Here is an 18,906-nt window from a genome sequence, read left to right on the forward strand (position 1 = left end):
GTAGTATATAAATAAATAGCTGTTATTTTTTATGATGATTAATATACTATGCACGAAGCTCAGGTTACTAACAATAAATGTAAGCCAACCCCCGGAGCGTTTGGACACGTCTGGAACTTTTTTTTAAGGAATGGTTGGGACACGTTTCATTTTAGCAAGGGCTTCATTCATGTTTAGGCTGGTGTATCATTCTTTTGATTTAGGGCGTTGTTTTTAAAGTCAACGTTGCGACGATGTTAATATATATATATATATATACACACACACATATCAATCAATCAATCAATTTGTATTAGCAGCATAGCCGCAGATTTACAGTAATTTAAAACAAATATATAATACAATACAATAAATGAAAATAGTAATTTAACAGTTTAAATGATCTAAACTAAAGTAAACGAACATTGCATAAATAAACCATTAGAAACAAAAACTCCCATGGCTCTCGGGGGGGCGATGGCTCGTCAGACTTGGAGTCACTGGTGTAGCGCATAAGCACATTAACAAAAAGTCACAAATATGATTTGCAGCGTCCTCCCCCGCCTTTATAGTATAGACCGTTTCTGAGCCTTTTATTTCTCAGATAGATTTCTCCCACTTCAGGAACTGTTCCGTTTCTTATTATTGAAGTAGAAATGAAAACATTGAAAACAAATGTTTTTTTATCCAACATTCTCATTTTTGAAATGTCTAAAAAACGAATTGCTGCACATCACACGGGCCGAGCTACGCAGCCACACAGTGCTCCCAGTCCGCTGCGTGTTTCTGTCGCAGGTCCGGCACCTTTAGGTTTGTCGTGCTGCTTGTTTTACTAGCGATAGACTTTTTACAAATTTTACACAGTGGGCTGCTCCATGTCAGACTTCGCAAAACCGAACCATATCACCGAGGTGACATTACTGCCTTTTTTCGTAACTGTATCGTCGGCGATGATTGCTGCCATCTTCGTGTCTGTGTCTGACTGACTGGCATTAGGTACAGACGGATAAGCAGTGTAATGGGGTCGAATATTACGGATCATAAGTGTATGTTTTAACTGGGTAATGATGGACAGATGACAATGCTTGGAGTGATTGCTGCACCTGTATAAAGGGACAGTGTCAGGGAGAGCGCAGACAGGCAGGTGCGGGAGCAGAGACACGCCGGGACGCGGGGACTGACAGTGTCCGCAGCACAGTGTAGATTTGCGAGATATTATTATTTATTAAGCATATAGCTATTTAATTGGGATTCGATACGAGTTCAAACTGCAGTTTAAGAGTTTGTATTGGGAAAATGATTATAATCGTGTGATTTATTTATTGAGGTTAAATGATTATTCTCTTCACTTTATTAATTAGTTCGGGTTAAGTGCAATATTCCAGTGCATGTATGGGTGGGACTCTTTAAATGAGGTATCTGTTATGTGGTATCCCAATTGTGTTAATGTGCTGCTGATTTATATTACTAATTATTCCCTTTTTTGTATTTTTTGTATGCTGGTTGCTGGTGTCTTTGGTCTATATTCCAGTTCTAAATAAGCCCTATAGAAAACGAATCTGTGGCCTAGCCTAATAGGAACTGATTGAATATCTCAAGTGTTAATGACTTGTTATTTTATTATTATTACAGAAACTACACGCACACACACATTAATTGCATCCTGTATGTGCAGCAGTGGTGGTTCTAGGATTTTTCTGTAACAGGGGCCATTAAGGGGCCACATGTTACATTCAGGGGCCAAGTACAGGTTACATTCAAGCACACAAAATAATTTATTCAGTACGGTGCAAATACACTTCGGCAGTAATTCCTTTTTCAAATGCTCTAATAAAAAAATATGTGCCGGTAAAGTTCTTAATGATTTTTTTCATTTATTTATACTGTGCATAAAGGACACAATGCATAAATCACACAATAAGGTAAAGTGCAGCAGAGCACAGCAAATTCAGAACAGAAAAATAGGTATTTTAACATGTACGTATGTTACCATAACACGGTTTCCAAATACAATTCACAGTGTGGATATATTTACCTAAACATTTGTTTCTTATTTCTCATATTTTTCACATTGTCAGAAAAACAAATTGCAATTTAAGCCCTTTTTTGATGAGATAAACAATTTTGAACATGCAAAGCAGCATTAACATACTGTAGTAGGAGCAACAACTTGCACCTCCCAGCTTAAACATCTCTCTCTCTTTATCTTTCTGTCACTCAATTTCTTTCACTTGCTCATTCACAAATACACACACCTCAAAAAAGAAGAATTCTCCGATTGCTATGCTTGGAGCTGAAATGCCTGACAAATTCATCCAAATCTAATGACCTGGCCCGTCGGGATTCAACGCTTAGGACACCCAAGTGACTCAAACGGGCATCACCCATGGTTGTCCTCAAGTGGTTTTTAATAAGTGCTAGAGCTGAAAAGCTTCTCTCACAAGAAGCACTGCTTACCGGTATTACTACAGCAATCTTGCAAAGCCTGAAAAGCTCATAGAACACCTCTTTGAAAGGCTCCAGAAAAGCAACAAACTCAAGGAGCGTGGTCAATCTCTGCATTCCACTTTTCTCTTTCCTATCCAGCACTCTCTTGATCTGATACATCTCATTTGACAAGTCCTCAACATTTGAGTCAAAAATCTTTGCAAAGGAGAAAAGAGCCTCTCCCTGTAAAAAGGTAACACTTTGTGGGTGAAGTGCTTGAATTCCCTTCATAATTTTGCAGTTGGGTTTAGAGAACCATCTTTGCAACTCACCAGCCATTGAATCAAGCACCGGGTAGTACACATGTCTCTTAAAGCTTTCCCCATCATCTTTATTGACTCTACGCTCACCAGATGGTGCAGTTATTATGTAATCACACAATCGTGTGTTCATCTTTGGCTGCCTCTTCTCAGTCTTTTCCAAGCCGAGGTCACATTTTACAGCCATTTCCTCAACCTCTTTCCACATAGCCTCAAAATAGGCCTCACTCCTGTATTGCTCTAATGTGTCCAGCAATGATTCTACAAGAGTGACTGCTGCTGCTAGATCCAGTGAGGGGGACTGTAACATGTCCGACAAAAATTTGGACTGTCCCAGGACTTTGTTGAATGTCACTAGAACACCAATGAAACTAACATCAAGTTGAGCTAATAAACCACGAAAAACCACATTTTCAGACCCTCAGCAAGCAGTACATTTCTCCTCGTTGCAATATCAATGAATACCATTTAATACATTGCATTGTGTCTATTATCTGGCTTTGCCTACATCATGTTTTCTCTGACCTGGTGAAGAGGGGTTTGGGCTACCCTGGTCCTCAGCTGCCTTCTGGTTGATTCTGTCCTCTGACCTCTCCTTGCTTAAACCCTCACTTTCAGTGGTATCATCGGTTAATTTTGTAAAAAACCTCTGAATGGCTCCCTGTGTCTGTCCCTTTTTTTTCATGCTCACTATATCTGCCAAACACGATAATTAACATTATCACAAAGGTATAATTACATACAAGGCGGATAGTGCATGCAAAAACCCTAAAGTTAGTGCCACATGAAGTTAACTATAGAATCTTTGCTAACGCTATCTTAGCAAAAACATGTTAACATTGCTAACAAGTTTAGTGGCTTACAAGTTTATTGGTTTACTTCGACAGTGTTTCTTCCACAATTTAGTTAACAAACCTAAAATAAGTAAGAGCAGCAGCTAAATATCCTTTCATATTTTAATGACAACCAACACGAGGATTTGTGACTCACCAAGAATTGTTTTCAAGTTGGATAACTGTTCTCCCGCGTACTGGCATAACATCAGAGAAGAATGTTCTGGTATCACTCAAGCCAAAGCACTTCTTCTTCTTCCTTTTTTTGGCGATTCCCATCGATTTCGTGCATTAGTTTCAAGCACTGCTTCTTCTCCCAAGTTACATCGACACATTACTGCCGCAGTGCCGCCAATTTTTTTGGGGGTGGAATTGCATCTGTGATCGTTGTGAAGAATTCTCTGGTTGCTCTTCTCGTCGACGATTGATGGAACGGGGGCCAATCAGGGGCCAATCAGATTTCAGCAGGGGCCAGGGCCCCCGTGGCCCCGCCTCTAGAACCGCCCCTGATGTGCAGATCTATATTGTCTTGGCTAGACACTTAACACTAGAACATGCATACACACGTCTCTGCGTATGTGAATTTGTCCTGCATATCCGTTCCTATATGTTACTATATATTTGAATTATATATTTGAAATACTTATTTCCCTCATTAACATGCAAATCAATTTATAACTTTTTTGAAATGCGTTTTTCTGGACTTTTTTGTTGTTATTCTGTCTCTCACTGTTAAAATACACCTACCATTAAAATTATAGACTGATCATTTCTTTGTCAGTGGGCAAACATACAAAATCAGCAGGGGATCAAATACTTTTTTCCCTCACTGTATATGTATATATATATATATATATATATATATATATATATATGTATATATATATGTATATATATATGTATATATATATATATATATATAGATAGATATATATGGTGTTTCTGCTGTTAAACTCCTCAAAATGAATGAGCTATAAATACGTTCTTCTCCAACCACCAGACTTGCAGTTTATGTGATAGGCTATAGCCCACTGAATAATATAATATATATAGCTAATAATATGGGCTTTGTAATCAAATTAGTAATTGTGAAATATTTATAATCATGTTTATTGGTGAAACACGCTATTTGCTGCACATCATATATTAATTATAACTATGTTTTGTATTAGATTTACACTTGATATAGGCTCGTATGATCAGCACAACAAGTTTCTAACTTTCCTTTGGAATTCAATCCTGATCATGTTGTAAACCCGGGTCTCTGGATCAATGCCTTGATCATCACCTGTTTAATCATGAATGCTAATTGTTCATTCCGTCCACGGAAAGCAAAGTACATTTTACCTTTCATCCAAAATTGCCAAGCACGAAATACGTGGGCATTTCGTGGGGTAACATGTGAATTATGTTCACGAAATGTGAATTATATTAATGAAATGTGCAGTTCGAGGGACAAAATACTAATTATGTGGACAAATCCATTTTGTGGATGCATTTTAAATCCTTTAGTATGTCAACACATAGTTTCTCTGTGGCGGCGCTACACACAGACACACATCGCACACCGGCCCCCAGCACTGCGCGACTGGCCGCGGCTCTCAGAATATCCTGCTCAGCTGCGCTGTTGAGATTTCGGAGGAGTGGCGTCGGCGCGTGTGCGGGCCGCGGGCTACTCTTACCCAGAAACCCCTGCTCTGCGTCGCTACGCAGAGACGCAGACGTGGACCTACGCAGAAATATAAATCGGCCTGTAGTCGGAAGGAGGTGTAGATTAATTGATTACAGTCGGTTGGTGTGTGTGGTCGGCAGCAGTCCTACAGCAGCATACTTAGCGGAAGTGGGATACGAAAGTTGGACTTCAACGTTGTTTAGGGTTTAAATAAGATGCAGCATTTGCGCACGTTATAATATAAAATCTCAGTTTCACGATTTAAACGTTTTGCACATGGTGCAAAAACAAATTCGAATGAATCACTATTGACTAGTGTATTGAATGTTGCAATAGTACTGAACCAGTTACTGTGGTATTTTTAAAAACTTAAATTTATTTCTTTTTTTCTTTTAACTAAGAAGTTCAATGTCCCAGTACAGACTGTCAGGACTGTTAACTTTGAGTTTAGAGAGCCACTAAGCAAGGCACTTAGATGTGAAAGCCTTGAGACTTTCAGTGAAAAAGAGGAAATAAACTAATCACCCTTCCCCAGTCTTAGAGCAACAAGTAGGGGCACAGATGCAGTTCAGACAGGACAGACGAAGGCAAATTCACAATCTCAAGGAAAAGGTCAGACAATGGCTTTATATACAGCTCTGGAAAAAATTAAGAGACCACTTCAAGTTCAGAAATCAAGCAATTAGTTTCAGAGGGAGGGGAATTTTAAAGTAATTAAGATTTAAAATAATGACATGATTGTAAGTAACTTGTTCATGTTGGTAAGTGTTTATATACAGATGGGTGACAAATTATAGGTAAAACCAACAACGTGTCTCTGTAAGGTGTGGTGCCACCAAGAACCACCAGAACAGCTTCAAAAATGCCCCTCACACTGTAGGGGTCAAGCAGTCAGGCCTGTACCATTCTCTTGGTGTATGCCACACATGTACTCATCCACTTGCGAAGAATATGGTGAAGGATGACCATATCACTTTTTACCATATCATCTCTGTAGACCAGTGCCCATGGTTTTTGCACCACTGAACTCTCGAATGTGCATTTGTCTTTGTAATGATGCATTTATGCACAGCAACCCTGCTCTGATATCCCTCTCTGTGTAGTTCTCAATGTGTCGTCAAGAACAGTCCAGTCTGATCATGTCCTGCATTGTCATTCTCAGTCACCTCCGTGGAGATTAAGCCCACACCCTGGCTCAAAGTTTCTCTGGTACACATGTCGTACTAGCATTTCTGGAAGTTGGACTGCATTCTTGTTGGCGTGCAACCTGATGGATCTTAGCCATGTGGTCCTGTAGTTGGTGCATGTGCTCCAGTCCTGGACCTGTATCATTGCCCTCATCAGGTGGCCTGCCATAAAGCAAGGGCTTCTCCAATGACTGCTGCCCCCTGGTTGGGTAGTGCATAGGCTTCAGGCCATTTTGAAAAAGTGTATTGCTCTGTTGTTGGTAGAGGTCCCAGGATGTTGATGGCCACCCTCTCCATAGGCTCATCTACATTATACTGTTGCATCAGAACTCTCGCTTGCTGCTGGGGCCTCCAGGCAGGAGCATAACGACAAGGCATCAGCGTTGCCATGGTGGTGGCCTGGTCCATGCCTCCCTTAAAAATTGTACTACTGCAGTTTTTCTAGCCATCAGGCTAACTGGCCTTCCTGGATTGTCTGGATTGACCTATACCCATTAAATTGTTAAAGCAATCTCTGCAATTAATTATCTACTTAATACACAATATTAATAATGGCTCTTAACCCTTGGGATCTGTTCCTGAATCCTTCTTAAGTAGCTGTAATTAAACAGCTTATTTAAAAATCCAGTGCTTACCCTAAGAGAATAGATGCCAATAGATTAAAAGTGGGCACACAAGAAGGTTACCAAATAGAAGACAGGACAATGAGATCAGAAGCTTTGCTGGCATTACCTGAAAGAGGGACACTAATGAATGGGAAACATCCTGGGGAGGCCTTTGCCCAAAACATTAATCTGCTGTCTGTCTGACATTAAAACAGGGATGAGTAATTACCATATGCTTAACTCTGATAGGACTAAGTCCTAATTCTAGGGGCCAACATCTAGGAAAATCATCATGCTCTGACAGAACTGAATAAAGACATGTTGCAGAACCTGGGTGTCATCTGTGACCATAATCTATCTTTTGAATCACGCATTTAGAATGTGTCAAGATCTTCCTTCGTTCAGCTTGTAGCACTCCACATGCTACATAATGTGGGGGTAAATTGCTCCCACCTGTCCCTTTAATTAGGGTAGTAGCCTGGCTAGGTAAATAAATAATTTAGTTTAACATGTATTGGTTTGTACTCTGTCTAAGGATTTATGTTGGATTCTGTATTACCTGTTTAAGTTTAGTATTTGTTGCTTTGTTGTATGTCTTTTTTTTGTTGTTGTCTGGCTCCTAGTTCTTCACAACATATAGGTCATCAACTCAAGGGGCAATATACATTTCATTGCACTCAATATTTTCTGCAATGCACACATCTTAACTTTTCATAACATCATAACCTCTACATCAACTATCATCATGGCACAGTTGGTGAAAGTATTTTGTTAATTGCTGGACATTTTTCTTTTTGTTTCTTTGTGGACCACTGAACCCAAAACAGAGATGACTATGCCACCTTTTATTGAGGAGGGAAACCTCACTGTTACCCCTTTCCCCATGCAGGTTCTTTAATATCTCAGTTGATGCACCACGGACACATTCAACTATAGGCAAGAGGTATTTATTACAGGAACACAATAATTAGACAAACAGTCAGCAGGACACAAAGTCTGCTGGTTACAATCATGGGGTATTTCTAATAATAAAATATATCTGTTATGTATTATTGCCTTTAATAATGCTGGGCAATAAAAAGCAAGCTACAACCTATACAAAAATATCTAAATCTATAATATCTAAAGCTAGAAGACAAAAATAAAATTGTACTAGTCATGCAATGCAGGACATCTCCTGCCAGACAAATACAAATGTGGATTGCATGTCCATGGCACCCCGGCGGCACTATTTACTATAAATACAGAGACTAGAAAGATTAATCTTTAGCTGTGATTTAAAGGCCAAGACAGAGGGTGGAAGATTGTTCCACAGTTTCGTTCAACAGTAAAACTGGCACCCATCAAGACCGTCCCTTTACACCTGGAGAAAAACACAACATTTTGAGAGACCTTCCAAAACTCAAACCCAATCATAGCAATCTACACTTCTGGGAAAAATTAAGCGATTTGTTAGATGTACACCAAATGCATTCTAAAGATGTACATGTAATTAATAAAGCTAAATATCCAAGGCCAATCTGGGACGGGTTGACCTCCACCCAGCAGGATGGTAGCTGGACAACATCTGGAAATGTTGATAGTCACAGAATCAACCGATCAACCGATTTGTAGCATTGTACAGAAGCCTCCTTACAATTATGGAGAATGGAAATACACTGCCTTCTGAGAACACTTCAGAATGTCGGACACCAAACACAATCTTTTTAAATTACTGAAAGAAAGCTTTAGTAAAACTAATCAAGACATCCTCAATATGGGTATGGAAGATCCCCACCTCCACATAATCGCACTGTTAAGGGGCCGGCAGTGTTCAATGTTGGTGGTACAGGCACCTCTGTCTTGATAACCGACCTCCCCCTTCCGCTAACTAAACACAGACTACAGATTTCAGCATAGGCAGCGCATGTATCACAACCACGCTTATCACACCCCAACTTTTAGAAATAGGTGGCCTCCTAATATCAGTGTTTTTCTGGGTTTGCAAGAACCCAGAGGGAACAATATTAGGTATAGATATCATCCAAGAAGCAGGTACCCTAGTGGATGCTAATAATAATTGCATCATCTGAGATGCATCCACCACTGAGATGCATGAAACCGCCATCACAAGAACTTCTTTAATTAAAAAAAGATATATTATTATCACTTAGAAACTGGCCTCTATTCAATCTCTTTAACACTGACCACATTAACACTGACTGAAAAAAACATCATTTCTGGGCGGAACTGAGTGGAAGCGGAAGCCAGACCTCAGTGATCGAGCGAGAAAGCGGACATGCGGACAGGACCGGGAGAACTGCGCCTCTGAAGTGAAGCAAGAACAACAACAGCGACAAACACAGGAGTGCCTGTACCGTGGATCTGCCTCACACAAGTGGAGCAAAAACAACAGCGGCACACAAAAGGGGAGTACTGCTAATATGTCTTTTTCTAATGCTATTTACTGTTTGTCGTGCAGCATGCCTTAGATCCGCCGACCAAAATGATAATTTTACATGCCAAAATGCGTAGTTAATATGGAGTTGGTGGAATGAGTATGCGTGTTTGCAGGAGCACGTAGATACTCTTAGAAAAATAAAAGAGGCCGAAAATTTGCTAGACTCGGTCTGTAGAAACCTGGAATCATCCTCTGTAGCCAGCGATAGGCCCACACCGGCAGCTCCACATTCATAGCAGGATCGCTGGGTCTCGGTAAATAGAGGCTCTAGAAGCGCGAATTCAAGAGATGGAGCTACGACGCACCAGTCTCCCATTCGGACTGCAAACAGATTTGAAGCCCTCAGTGTCTTGTCTGTTGAGAAGGTGCTCATTATTGGAGACTCCATAGTCAGAAATATAAAGATTGTGTCACATGGTTATTCATGCTGGCACTAACGATATTAGACATAGACAATCATAGATTTGAAAAAGAAATCTTACATCGCTATGCAAAACAGCGAAAAAATGATGTCAGAATATAATTGTCTCTGGCCCGCTACCAACATTACACAGAGGGGATGAGGCCTTCAGCAGGCTGTCCTCTCTAGCTGGTTGACAAGCTGGTGTGCATCAAATAATTTCGCTTTTGTGAACAATTGGGGTTGTTTTTGGGAAAGGCCTGGCTTATACAGAAGAGATGGGCTCCATCCAAGCTGGAGAGGAGCTCTAATGATATCTGATAATATAGCTAGTTGTTTAAAAACGTGACTCTTCAGAGCACCGGACAGGCTGCAGCCTCGCAGTCCTACACTGCAGTCTGCCTGTAACTCCCAGCATAGCCTGACCCCGATCCTAGATCCCTGCCTGGGGGAAGCCATTAGACAGCTTCACATCTTTTGAAATTCACCAGGTAGAATTTAGGCTTAATCCACCTCTTCAGTTTATAGCTGTTTATAGGCCACCAGGCCCCTACTCCTTTTTTATGATCGAATTTAGCGATCTCTTATCTGACTTAGTCATACACTATGATAAACTCATTATTTTGGGGAACTTTTAACACATATTGACATTAAAGATGACCCCCTAACTGTTAGTTTCTTGTCTCTGTAGGCTTCACTCAGCATGTGTCAGGACCCACACATCGTCACAATCACACACTAGATCTAGTTATTACCCATGGGGTAGAGATTCACAATCTAATATCACCCCAAAACCAGACGATTTCTGACCACTGCCTTATTACATTTGAACTGCCTGGAGTAGAATCGGACACACAGGAGAGGAACATAGAAACTCGCTGCCATAAATCCCACTGCTATTCATAAATTTACTACTCTGTTGCCAAATGCTAGCCATATCAAAACAGGATCTGTAGATGAATTATTAAATAATTTCAACAATACACTAAGTACTGCTTTAGATACAATAGCTCCATTAAGGACACAACAAATTAAACCAACGAAACACTCACCATGGTTTAACGAACACACTCACTTAAAACAGAATGCCGTAGATGTGAGCGTAATTGGAGAGAAACAAAACTAGAGGTCTTCCACATGGCATGGAATGACAGTATAATAAGATACAAGCAGGCCCTGTCCTCTGCTAGGTCTGCCTACTACTCTAATTTAATAGAGATGCATATTTATTTTTAATACAATAGTGACACTTACTAATCAGCATATACAAATACTATAGCCAACACATGCAGTCCTTCACAGCCCCTGCCTTCCTTGGACTCATTTAACATAGTAAATCACCAGGAATTGGTCTCCTTAATTACTAAAATGAAAACTACAACCTGCGCGCTAGACCCTATACCCACTAAACTACTAAAACAATCTCTGCCATTAATTATTCACATAATACACAATATTATTAATGTCTCTTTTCCCGAATCATTTAAAATAGCTGTAATTAAACCACTGCTTAAGAAATCCAGTGCTGACCCTAACCAACGTCAACACTATCGACCTATCTCAAACCTTCCCTTGCTTTCTAACGTTCTAGAGAAAGTAGTTGCAAACCAATTACAAGCTTTTTTAACTGATAATCATCTTTATGAAAAATTCAAATCAGGATTCTGTTCCGGCCATAGTACAGAAACGGCCCTGTTAAAAGTATTGAATGACGTGACCTCCGACTTAGGGCACGCCAGTGTTATTATTTAATTAGACTTAAGTGCAGCTTTTGACACAATCGACCACAAAATCTTGTTACACAGCTTAGAAAACCGTGTTGGCCTGTCCCACAATTTTTTGTCATGGTTTAAATCATATCTGTCAAACAGACTTCAATATGTACAGATTAACGAGAACCACTCAAATTTAACCAAGGTTAAGTACGGAGTGCCACAGGGCTTAGTCCTTGGACCTATACTTTTTTCATTGTACATGCTCCCTTTAGGTGATTTCATTCGACGACATAATATTAACTTTCACAGTTACACAGACGACACACAATTATATCTGTCAGTAAATCCTAACAATACCATAGACCTTGAAAAACTAATCTGCTGTCTGTCTGAGATTAAAACATGGATGACAAAAAAAATTCTTATGCTTAATTCTGACAAAACAGTAGTCCTCATTTTAGGGGACAAAAATCGAACTGTTCATCATGCACTGACAAAACTGAGTAATGATAACTTGAATTTCTCCCCTAAGGAGATGGCACGAAACCTGTGTGTCATCTGTGATCATAATCTATCCTTTGAATCACACATTCAGAATGTGTCGAGATCTTCCTTCCTCCAGCTTAGAAACATTGCTAGACTAAGACAATTCCTCTCTTTACAGGATACTGAGAAATTGATACACACATTTGTTACATCTAGATTGGATTACTGTAATGCCATTCTGTCAGGCAGGACAAACAGAGCTATTTCTGCACTTCAGTTAGTCCAAAATGTTGCTGCAAGAATTCTAACTAAAACAAAAAACATGAAACATGGTAAATGACTGGTTTCTAACTCAATTTGTCAGGGAACCAACCAGGGAGAGTGCATGCATTGACTTGGTATTTTCAAATGTCAGAGTCAGAGTCAGAGGGACACTAGTTCGAGAAACAATGGCAAAGAGGATGGTACATTTATTCATATGGTGTGGACCTATCCAAAATTGGTGAGCTTCTGGTCTATGGTGGTGGATTCTATATCCAAAATTATTGGAATTGTTGTCCAGTGGGACCCAAAGTTGTGTCTTTTAAACTATTTCAGTAACACTTCATGGAATAAACCCATGCAAGGATTGATATCAGTAGGATATATGATGACAACTCATTACAATCAACTGGATGGACATTAACACAAATACCCAGGACTTTTGACTTTGTTCAAAATGCTGATGCTTGAGAAAATGTCCTAGCAGATGTGTATAATGAAAAACATATAATCTGGAACCAAATTGTAAAAATTATAAAGGACACTCCAGTCTATCCTGTATTAGATCCTAGATTTACTGGACAAGGTACATATTCCTTTAATATATATATATATATATATATATATATATACACACTCACCTAAAGGATTATTGGGAACACCTGTTCAATTTCTCATTAATGCAATTATCTAACCAACCAATCACATGGCAGTTGCTTCAATGCATTTAGGGGTGTGGTCCTGGTCAAGACAATCTCCTGAACTCCAAACTGAATGTCTGAATGGGAAAGAAAGGTGATTTAAGCAATTTTGAGCGTGGCATGGTTGTTGGTGCCAGACAGGCCGGTCTGAGTATTTCACAATCTGCTCAGTTACTGGGATTTTCACGCACAACCATTTCTAGGGTTTACAAAGAATGGTGTGAAAAGGGAAAAACATCCAGTATGCGGCAGTCCTGTGGGCGAAAATGCCTTGTTGATGCTAGAGGTCAGAGGAGAATGGGCCGACTGATTCAAGCTGATAGAAGAGCAACTTTGACTGAAATAACCACTCGTTACAACCGAGATATTCAGCAAAGCATTTGTGAAGCCACAACACGTACAACCTTGAGGCGGATGGGCTACAACAGCAGAAGACCCCACCGGGTACCACTCATCTCCACTACAAATAGGAAAAAGAGGCTACAATTTGCACAAGCTCACCAAAATTGGACAGTTGAAGACTGGAAAAATGTTGTCTGGTCTGTGAGTCTCGATTTCTGTTGAGACATTCAGATGGTAGAGTCAGAATTTGGCGTAAACAGAATGAGAACATGGATCCATCATGCCTTGTTACTACTGTGCAGGCTGGTGGTGGTGGTGTAATGGTGTGGGGGATGTTTTCTTGGCACACTTTAGGCCCCTTAGTGCCAATTGGGCATCGTTTAAATGCCACAGCCTACCTGAGCATTGTTTCTGACCATGTCCATCCCTTTATGACCACCATGTACCCATCCTCTGATGGCTACTTCCAGCAGGATAATGCACCATGTCACAAAGGTCGAATCATTTCAAATTGGTTTCTTGAACATGACAATGAGTTCACTGTACTAAACTGGCCCCCACAGTCACCAGATCTCAACCCAATAGAGCATCTTTGGGATGTGGTGGAACGGGAGCTTCGTGCCCTGGATGTGCATCCCACAAATCTCCATCAACTGCAAGATGCTATCCTATCAATATGGGCCAACATTTCTAAAGAATGCTTTCAGCACCTTGTTGAATCAATGCCACGTAGAATTAAGGCAGTTCTGAAGGCGAAAGGGGGTCAAACACAGTATTAGTATGGTGTTCCTAATAATCCTTTAGGTGAGTGTATATATATATGTATGTGCCTATTTGTAGTGGAGATGAGTGGTACCCGGTGGGGTCTTCTGCTGTTGTAGCCCATCCGCCTCAACGTTGTACGTGTTGTGGCTTCACAAATGCTTTGCTGCATACCTCGGTTGTAACGAGTGGTTATTTCAGTCAAAGTTGCTCTTCTATCAGCTTGAATCAGTCGGCCCATTCTCCTCTGACCTCTAGCATCAACAAGGCATTTTCGCCCACAGGACTGCCACATACTGGATCTTTTTCCCTTTTCACACCATTCTTTGTAAACCCTAGAAATGGTTGTGCGTGAAAATCCCAGTAACTGAGCAGATTGTGAAATACTCAGACCGGCCCGTCTGGCACCAACAACCATGCCATGCTCAAAATTGCTTAAATCACCTTTCTTTCCCATTCAGAAATTCAGTTTGGAGTTCAGGAGATTGTCTTGACCAGGACCACACCCCTAAATGCAACTGCCATGTGATTGGTTGGTTAGATAATTGCATTAATGAGAAATTGAACAGGTGTTCCTACTAATCCTTTAGGTGAGTGTATATATATATATATATATATATATATATATATATATATATATATATATATATATATATATGCATATATATTTCACCACCTACAGTGATCCCCTGCTGATTTTGTATGTTTGCCCACTGACAAAGAAATGATCAGTCTATAATTTTAATGGTAGGTGTATTTTAACAGTGAGAGACAGAATAACAACAAAAAAATCCAGAAAAACGCATTTCAAAAAAGTTATAAATTGATTGATGTTATAGATTGATGTTAATGAGGGAAATAAGTATTTGACCCCTTGACTTAGTACTTGGTGGCAAAACCCTTTTTGGCAATCACAGAGGTCAGACGTTTCTTGTAGTTGGCCACCAGGTTTGCACACATCTCAGGAGGGATTTTGTCCCACTCCTCTTTGCAGATCCTCTCCAAGTCATTAAGGTTTCGAGGCTGACGTTTGGCAACTCGAACCTTCAGCTCCCTCCACAGATTTTCTATGGGATTAAGGTCTGGAGACTGGCTAGGCCACTCCAGGACCTTAATGTGCTTCTTCTTGAGCCACTCCTTTGTTGCCTTGGCTGTGTGGTTTGGGTCATTGTCATGCTGGAATACCCATCCACGACCCATTTTCAATGCCCTGGCTGAGGGAAGGAGGTTCTCACCCAAGATTTGACGGTACATGGCCCCGTCCATCGTCCCTTTGATGCGGTGCAGTTGTTCTGTCCCCTTAGCAGAAAAACACACCCAAAGCATAATGTTTCCACCTCCATGTTTGACGGTGGGGATGGTGTTCTTGGGGTCATTCCTCCTCCTCCAAACACGGCAAGTTGAGTTGATGCCAAAGAGCTCGATTTTGGTCTCATCTGACCACAACACTTTCACCCAATTCTCCTCTGAATCATTCAGATGTTCATTGGCAAACTTCAGATGGGCCTGTACATGTGCTTTCTTGAGCAGGGGGAACTTGCGGGCGCTGCAGGATTTCAGTCCTTCACGGCGTAGTGTGTTACCAATTGTTTTCTTGATGACTATGGTCCCAGCTGCCTTGAGATCATTAACAAGATCCTCCGGTGTAGTTCTGAGCTGATTCCTCACCGTTCTCATGATCATTGAAACTCCACGAGGTGAGATCTTGCATGGAGCCCCAGACCGAGGGAGACTGACAGTTATTTTGTGTTTCTTCCATTTGCGAATTATCGCACCAACTGTTGTCACCTTCTCACCAAGCTGCTTGGCGATGGTCTTGTAGCCCATTCCAGCCTTGTGTAGGTCTACAATCTTGTCCCTGACACCCTTAGACAGCTCTTTGGTCTTGGCCATGGTGGAGAGTTTGGAATCTGATTGATTGATTGATTGCTTCTGTGGACAGGTGTCTTTTATACAGGTAACGAGCTGAGCTCTTTAAGAGAGTGCTCCTAATCTCAGCTCGTTATTCATATTATTATTATTTTTATTTCTTGGCAGATGTCCTTATCCAGGGCGACTTACAACATAAGTGCAAACAAAGTGCAAACAAAGTGCAAAAATACAGAGAAGTACAAGGCATCAATCATTACAAATTCAACTTTAGATAGAACATAGCAATTCAAAATAATACATTTTACAAATAATACCAATTTACAATTTACACAAGTACAGTAAGAGACTTCCTACATCCTGGACGGTGAAAGCTAAGTGCTGTCAAGATGTAGAGTTATAGACGAGGGCTACGGGAAAGGGAGCAGAAGGAGGAAAACAATCAAGAATGCGAGGAGCATAAAAGCTGAAGTGGTATCTAGCAGGGATAGAGGACTAATATTACAAGTGCTGTCGGAAGAGATGCGTCTTGAGTAAGCACCGGAATGAGGTCAAGGACTCTGCTGTTTTGACTTCGGTGGGCAGGTCGTTCCACCACTTAGGAGCCAGGGATGAGAGGAGGCAGAGCTAGCCTTCTGGCACTGGAGGAGCGCAGTGGTCTGGTTGGGTTGTATGGAGAGACGAGTGACTGAAGGTAGCTTGGTGCAGTGTGGTCAAGACAGCGGTAGGTGAGGGTCAAAGTCTTGAACTGAATGCGTGCCACTATCGGGAGCCAGTGGAGGGAGTGGAGCAGTGGAGTAGCGTGTGCGAATCGTGGCAGAGAGAATACCAGACGAGCCGCAGAGTTCTGGATGAGCTGGAGTGGGCGGGTAGTGGATGCAGGCAGGCCGGCCAGGAGGGAGTTGCAGTAGTCCAGGCGGGAGAGGACCAGTGACTGGACAAGTAGCTGAGTTGAGTAGTCGGTGAGAAAGGGACGGATCCGGTGTATGTTGCTCAGGAAGAATCTGCAGGTGCGCGTGGTGATGTGCTGGGAGTAGGAGAGCGCAGGATCGAGGGTGACTCCTAGATTTTTAGCGGAAGAAGAAGGAGAGAGTGTGGTGGATTCCAAGGGAATCGAGATGGGGAGGTCAGCAGAAGGTGAGGAAGAGTGGGGGAAAAAGAGAAGATCTGATTTGGAGAGGTTGAGTTTGAGGTGGTGCGAGTGCATCCAGGCGGAAATGGCAGACAAGCAGGAAGAGATGTGTGAGGGGATGAGAGGGTCAGAAGAGGGAAAAGACAGGAAGATCTGGGCATTATCAGCGTAGAAGTGGTAGGAGAAACCATGGGAAGCGATGAGGGGGCCCAGGGAGCGAGTGTAGAGAGAACAGGAGCGGGCCCAGGACGGAGCCTTGGGGAACGCCTGTGAGGAGAGGTTGGGGGGTGGATAAGGAGCCTCGCCATGTCACTTGGTAGGACCGGTCACTGAGGTAGGAGGAGAACCAGGTGAGAGCAGTCCCAGAGATCCCAAGGTCAGCGAGGCAGGAGAGGAGGATGGAGTGATCAACGGTGTAAAATGCTGCAGAGAGGTCAAGGAGGATGAGGACTGAGGAGAGGGAGGCTGCCCAAGCATGGCTGAGGGAGTCAGTGACAGCCAGGAGAGCCGTCTCAGTGGAGTGAGCTGTGCGGAAGCCGGATTGCAGAGGATCAAGGAGTGAGTGTTGGGACAGAAAGTCCGAAAGCTGACGGTGGACCGCCCGCTCGAGAGTCTTGGAGAGGAAGGGAAGTAGGGAGACAGGGCGGTAGTTATGAGGAGAGGTGGCATCAAGGGTTGGTTTCTTGAGCAGTGGGATGACAGCAGCTTGTTTAAATGCAGAGGGGAAACAGCCAGAGAGGAGTGAGGAGTTGAGGAGGGAGGAGATGAAGGGGAGAAGATCAGGAGCGGTTGCTTGGAAGAGACGTTACCGGTATAAAAGACACCTGCGAGCCAGAAATCTTGCTGATTGATAGGGGATCGAATACTTATTTCCCTCATTAACATGCAAATCAATTTATAACGTTTTTGAAATGCGTTTTTCTGGATTTATTTGTTATTCTGTCTCTCACTGTTAAAATACACCTACCATTAAAATCATTGATCATTTCTTTGTCAGTGGGCAAATGTACAAAATCAGCAGGGGATCAAATACTTTTTTCCCTCACTGTAATTATTATATTTCAATTTTGTAATTTTGTTTGTTTGACCTATACCATCCTGTACATTTAATCATGTTCATGTACATTCGTATTCTGTTATCATCTGTAAACAAACTTTACTAATACAATTGTTTGCTAAAATTTTGAAATAGTATTTTTTCTGATTTAATCTTGTAAAATGTGATCAAAAACGAATTTTACTTATGTTTATACTCATATATACTCAAATTGTAAATGTTTTACTTTGTTGCCTATAATTTGTTACTGCTTATAATATTCGATAGAGTGTGGGTTCAAGTTTAGATTTTTCATGGCTACACAATATTTTTATCATTCTTTAATAATTTTATGTAGTGATTTGGAGTTCTATTAATATAACTACATTGATGAGGTGCCTTTGATCTGCTTAGTTATTTACATAAATGTGTATAACAGTTTGTTGTTTTACTGTAATAAATGAAACCTGGTTAAATATGCTATGATGTTTTTAAAGTAATCCATGACAATTTATTCGTTATGTTTACCTGTGCAAGAATTATGTGTTCAGTCTGCGTCAGTTTGAAACTGAAAAAAATGAATTGAACACAAACCTCTTGCTAAACACGGGTGCATGGTGACTTTGTAGAGGCAAATTGCTGCAGACAGTTAGGGATCTGTTACCTGAAGGCAAGGAGTTTCTGTATATTTTTAATGCCCATTGCTTGGTACAAGATGTCCATTTATTTAATAAGGTGT

Source organism: Amia ocellicauda, chromosome 14 (assembly GCF_036373705.1).
Source record: "Amia ocellicauda isolate fAmiCal2 chromosome 14, fAmiCal2.hap1, whole genome shotgun sequence".
NCBI lineage: Eukaryota > Metazoa > Chordata > Actinopteri > Amiiformes > Amiidae > Amia > Amia ocellicauda.